Here is a 6,602-nt window from a genome sequence, read left to right as displayed (position 1 = left end):
TGATTATATTAAAGTCTCGCACCCTTCTCCAGTTGCCTGCTGATAGGTTTGTCACAAATGGGAAACCAAATCAAATACAGTACTGGTAAACTAAGTCTGAGGATGAGGCTGGGATTTATCAACATTTAAATAATTGATCCACGTGCAAATCTAGGGCCATAATCCTGCACACTGTTACAGTAACATGGATGATTGGTGTGAGGTATGTGACATCACAAACTGTGCAATGCACCATGAGATTTGGCCTCACTAATCATTCATTTCCAGACACACAGAAAGCTGAATAAATGGGCATGGCAAATGTGTTTCTTCTTCATCCGTACTTAACAACATGTTGCATTTCTGGAAAGTGAGCAGAATTATCAGAGAAGCTGACAGCACGAACGCCCGCCCCAATGGTCACATGCCCTGCGACTACAAGACACTCACTTCTCAGTGCTTACGTGATCGGAGGCACATCAAGATCCTTCCTAAGAGAAAGGAAGTGCTCCGGGCCTCCCCTGCAGCAGAACCAAATCTGTCTTGTGTGGCAAGACTCATTTTCTGGCTAGGTGGCCCCATAACCTTCGATGTCTAAGGCCCCTGGGAGATGTTAATTTAGTCACACAATTGGGAGCTGACAAATGTTTTCTGGGATCCCAAAAAGCACACATCCTGCTGTGGCAGACCTGTATGACAGAACACACAATTTTTGGGATTTCGGATAAAATCATTCAGATAACATTGCATATACAGAAATCTTTAAAACTGTTTTATGCAGCTCAGGATCATACTTTAAACTTTCTGGGGCACTGGGAGCTGATGGGCCTGTTGGCTCCCCGCACCCCAGCACTTTATGAAAGGACAGCTAGAAGGGACCTCAGGAGGTCACCAAGACCAACCCTGTTCAAGGAAGGATCGTTGATCTACATAAACCATTCCAGACAAGGGTTGATCTAGTCTGCTCTGAAAAATTTCCAAGGAGAGACATGCTACAGTCTCTCTAGGTAACCTGTTCCAGGGCTTAACCATCCTCGTAGTGAGAAGGTTTCCTAATATCCAACCAAAATTTTCCTTGCTACAACTTTATATTGCCCTGTCCCCTGCAGCCACCATCCTCTTTATAACTGACTTTCAGGTGGCTATACATCTCCCCTTCTGTCCTTCCTTCCCCACGTCTTCCAATCATGCCTTGTAAGGCTTTCTTTCTAGACTTTTAATAATTTTTCGTGTTCTCTGGGGGACTTGATATAATTTGTCCACATTTCTTGAAGTATGGTTCCTACAACGGGACACAGGACTCCAAATGAAGCCTTCCTAGAGCTGAAAATGAAGCTCCAGTGAGGCTGGTCAATCCCTCCCACAGCTCCAAGGACATTTGCTAAGTCAGTGCAATACAGTGATCCCCACCCGCTGGAGACCCTGGTGCTAATTCAGCCTGCATGTCTTTCTGCACTCATCAACTTTTAAATGTGCTTAATTCCCACTAATTTCACAAATAGTGAAAGGTACAGTTTTTCAATTTGATTCATTTTGAAACTATTATTTATTCTGCTACCTTCACGGAAAACTTTCGCTGTGTTTAGCCTTACAATCAGAATTTTAAAAGTGCAATGAACAATGAAAGATAAAAATGAACAAGTGGCAGTAGAGTTTGAAACAGTCTGCTCCTTCCCGTATTCCAGATAGAGGGTGCTCTTCTGTTACAAATCTCCTCCTAACTTTTCTGAAAACAGGATTGGGTTTAGTTGGGTTTTCTTTGTCTGTTTCATAGAAAGACAACCCAATCAACCAACTATTTTTTTAATATAGTTTGAATATAGAAATAATATAGGTTTTTCATAGAAGTGGAAAAATGACCACAAAATCATCTAGACTTTCCACTGTTAAATTCCATGGTAAAAATGATGTCTATTCAAAGAGGAAAATGGACCGTTCAGCTGAATTTCTGGCAAGCAGCTGAAATTCAATTCCCTGACTGAGCCTGCTAAAAATTGTGGTGTGTCCTGGGTCTTTTTTTCTTAAAATAGATTGAAATATAAAATCAGAAAATAGAATACCAAGTTCCCTGGCCAATTCCAGCTATAAAACAGCTGCAGAGTTTAATTATTCCCTTTCCTTCTAGGCAGGCATGGGAATTAACTAGTTAACTAACTAGTTAAAAAGTTAAAGGAATGGCTAACTTTTAACTTTAACTAGTTACAAACAAAAAGGTTAACTTTAACGTTTAAAAAGTATAAGCTAAAAGTTGTTTTAAAAAAAATTGAAATCTGGCTTTCCCAGAGTTTTTCCTGACATAACCACTCTCTGGGACTTGCATGGCATGATATTTCTTTATTGAAACTCTAGGACTTCTTATTTGAGAGACAGAGAGTAGTGCGCCTTCCTATGAGATAGGGTCTCCTAAGAAGTACAAGTCCCAGAGTTCCTTAGTTCATGCTGGCATTTTCTGTGCATTTCCAGAAGTCGCCAGGGCAGGTAGTCAGCTCCAGGAGTGGGAACAAGCACTCTCTCATCGGCCCATGTAGAGCGACTGTTCAGTAGTGGGGGCTTAGTTTTGCAAGACAGAAGAGGAAAATTGTCAGATGTAAATTTTGAAATGCAGTTTTTGCTGAAGTTCAATAAGCTTGTTTAAACAGTTCTTCTATGCAACTGAACAGTCTTTTTTTCATTTAAACTGATTTTCTCATTTCAGTCTAATTTTGATTTTCAGACACTTTCATTATTTCCAATTCAGATGTATTTCATACCTTTTTGTTACCTTTTGAGCACTAAAAATTGTAACAACAGAGGTTTTCTGTGGAAACCACTTTCATTGTCCCCTGGTTATGAATATCTCCTTTCTGTTATTCTGGTATACCTGTATGATGCATTGACTTTTACAAGTACTTCTCATGGAGAGGATGAGAAGGATCTAACATTACATAGGTATTGGTAAATTGTTAGTCTGAAAACTGTATGACAAGTATAACACTGTTTTCAGGTGAAGCAGGGTGAGTTGTGACTAAATTAGTGTGCTTCTGTGGGCATATGGAAAAGAAACCCACTCATTGCATTTGAAAATGAAAAATGATGCTAAGGTGCAATTCATCGTGTTTCACGCATTTCTCATGAATCGACTTAACTTTTAACGAGTTACTCTCCTTTTAACTTACCTTTTAATTAGTTGAAAGTGGAAATATTTAACTTTTAACTTAGGATAATTTTGAAGGCTGCTAAATTTGAACTTTAACTAGTTACATTTTTCATAATCTTTTCCCATGACTGCTTCTAGGTTTTACACGGGTTTTTTTTTTTCTTCCAGACTAAGGTCTGTGATTTCCTCTTGCAGTATTTGCTGAGTTGTAAAATGAAGCAATCAGCAATGAGGAAGCTGGAGCCATTCCAAGCCCTGTCACATTGCAGTCAGCTCTTAAAGAAACAAATACATTTCAAATACACTGCGAGTCAGGGTACTTAGAAACACAGGGCTGGTAGAGCTGTTGGTTCTCCAGCCTAGTCCACTACATTCGCAGCGTCTTTTTACCCACTATATACTAAAAATCACACATGTCAAACACACATTCATATATCTCACATGCAAGGCAAAAAACCCCAGAATCATTAAGGTTATCCTAAACATATCCTAGTGGGCTGACGAGAAGACAGTTCAAAAGCAGGTCCTCTGCCTTTCTGAGATGTACCCTAGCTATTTAACTGTTGGTGGCAAGACAATAATTCTCCCTCTTACCATGCTGATTAGTCCAAGTTCCAGTAGTCATTGGTATTTGTTGACTGTGTTTTCAGGCCTTGGAGGCCACTGCCTGTCCGGAAGAGACATACATACTTGCCTGGCCACTGCCTTTTGCATCCCCAGAGTGTGTATGTAATCTTGTAGGCAGACAGAAATAGATTTCCTATCTTTTGATAAGTGCAATTTTGGCACTTTGACAGCTAAAAATACCACGTAGACAAAATGATACGAATGCTTAGGTAAGCAGGAAGAGAAGTGGTTGATACCCTTTATGTTTTGCTGTATTATTCTTCCAGCAGATATCAAGGAGCTTTTTTAAGAACACACCTGGATCTTGCTGATTATAATTGAACTTGATTATACATGGTCTTTTAACTTTAGAGATGGATCTTATCCTAAAAGAATTTACTTTCTTGCCATTCATGTTAAGAGCTATGAACCTGTTCGGATCCTGGGCTGCTTTTCTTCCCTGAACTTTTGGCTATGTCTTCACCATCACTTGTCATTCCAGATAGCATAGAAAGTATTATCCTACTGTTGTAGCCATGCCAGTCGAAGTAATGGCCTTCAAAAGAGTTGTCAAACCAGATGGGTCCATGTGAATTAAGAGTTCACTCCTCTTTGCTCCTTCCCCAGGTGTCAATGGGAGAGGGATTCTGGGACGACATTTTCAGCAAAAAGTATTGAATTGTGAAACTCACTTTCCTCCTTGGCCTGACTGACTGCAAACCTGCTATCCAACAGGCTGAACTGCACAGGTGTTTGAAAAAAGAGCAAGCAAAAGAAAAATCAACTGATTTGAGGACACTCAGATATGATGGTGCTGGCAGTCAGATACAGATATGCTTAGTGAGATGAGTTTTCATGCATTTAAGTCTCTTTTAAAAAGGAGCTCCTCTGCAGTGTGCATCAGCTGTTCTGCTGCACCTGGTTTGCCAGCATGACTTGGTAGAGAGACAAGTGAGCTAAACCACTCTAACTTTGACCTTGCATGAAGTTGGATTCTTTTTTTTCCTACACTTCTACTGTTGCAAAATTAGGCAGTTGCATCATAATGGTTGTATCCATGTCCCTTGATATTGATACCATTATTATATTGCTATAGACAGACAAGGTTCCTTGGGTGAATTTGATATTTTTTATTAGACCAACCCAATATACCCTATATACACTTAAACTACTGGGGTAGGTCAGCAGCCACTAATCCTGCAGGCCACGGTAGTCCTAGGGATGTTTTAAGTAATTTTGACTCAGTCTGAAGATTGCTGTAGGATTTGGTTTGAGGTTTTTTTGGTTTTTGGTTTTTCAGAACAAAGAGAAGAGGTACAAATCAAATGAAAAAGCAAACAGACCAGGCCTGTTTAGACCAGTGATTCTCAGCTAGGATTCTGTGGCATCCTGAGATGCCTTGAGAGCCTTTGAAATCCTTTGAGACCCCTTGAAAATAGTCTGCCCTGTTTGGGTCTTTCTGAGTTCTTTGCAACATAAAAAAACTACTTTATTATTTTTCCTTAGTCAAAAAATATATGAAAACTTAGAGCTGGCACTTTCAGAGGGGTGCTTCGAGTTCAATAAGGGGTGCCTGAAATTTAAAAAGGTTGAGAACGACTGGTTTAGACAGATTAGATTATTAATAATGAAACTGCTGGCCTCTCCTGGTCCCTGTGTTTGTACAACCCAGCCAGCAGAGCACTCCACAAGCCCTGTAGCAATGGAGAGGCACCTGGTGAGGGTGATGATAGTGAATTTGCCTCAGGAAAGTTCTGGAAACTGCAAAGCAGCAAGTGTGAAGCTTGACCCTTGTAGCAATGCATGGAGGGATATCTGGGCAGTTCAGGAGAAGGGACTGAGCAGCTAGAAACCAGACAGGGAGGTCACCAGCTATGGGCGAAGCCCAGCAGTAGTTGTAGAATGTGGTTGCCATGACGGGCCGTCCAATACAATGGTTGCCCGCACCATTGACATGTCTTCTCTTCATCCTTTGCCTATAGTCATTGAAATGTCTCCCTATAATAATGCAGGTTGAATGCAAGGAAAAGCTTCTGATGGATTTTTCCCCCATCAACACACACAAATCCATCATTTAAAAGAAAGACGCTTTGAAAATGTAAATGTTTTGATCTCGGAGAGGACCATATTGTATTTAAAAGTACCTGAAATGGCTCTATTCATCGTGAAACAGAGGAACAGTGCAATGTATATCAGTGCCAGTTTCAGCAGCATTTCCTAGCCTCACTGTCCCCTGGCTTGGCCCTTCCCTGTACACTACCCTTCACCCCACCCTCCCTGGGTTCTCATCAATCAGTTTCTGATCCTACAGTCCACCAGGCGCTTCCTGGGTCACAGATAATCTGACTGACAGGCCAGTCCCTTCCCGCTTTGTATCTCAGTCCTCCTGCTTTCTATGGTTGGACAATCCAGCAACCCAACACTGCACGTCCAGGTTCAAGGTTGAAAGTCTTCAGGCAGAGAGGAGTCATGCAGGGTCATGGATGGAAATATGACTGAGGGTGGAGGAGCTGTTTATGAGCTACTCTCTGCTAGACTTTCACCGCGTCTCAATGGCACTGTCGAAAATCAGTTTTGTCATCATACAGCTCCAGCCAGAACCAGGGGTAGATTCTCTCCCCAGCAAACGAGGCCTGTTCGAAGTTGAACAACGGGGCATCCGTATCACCACTGATGCCATCAATCTCTCCACACACATGCTTACCAAAACTGAAAAATCTGTCCTTTCTAAAGGCCTACATTTCTGTCCAGAAAAATACCCTAATAAAATACTTCAATGTGGAGAACTAGAAGAATTCTTCCGACGCCTGCGCCTCAAAGAATATTTCCACGACCAAACTGAACCCACTCCCAACAACAACTCATCCTCTGACAACATTCA

The sequence above is a fragment of the Alligator sinensis genome, unplaced genomic scaffold (assembly GCF_000455745.1).
Source record: "Alligator sinensis unplaced genomic scaffold, ASM45574v1 scaffold1006_1, whole genome shotgun sequence".
Taxonomy (NCBI): domain Eukaryota; kingdom Metazoa; phylum Chordata; order Crocodylia; family Alligatoridae; genus Alligator; species Alligator sinensis.
Note: the sequence above shows the minus strand (reverse complement) of the source record.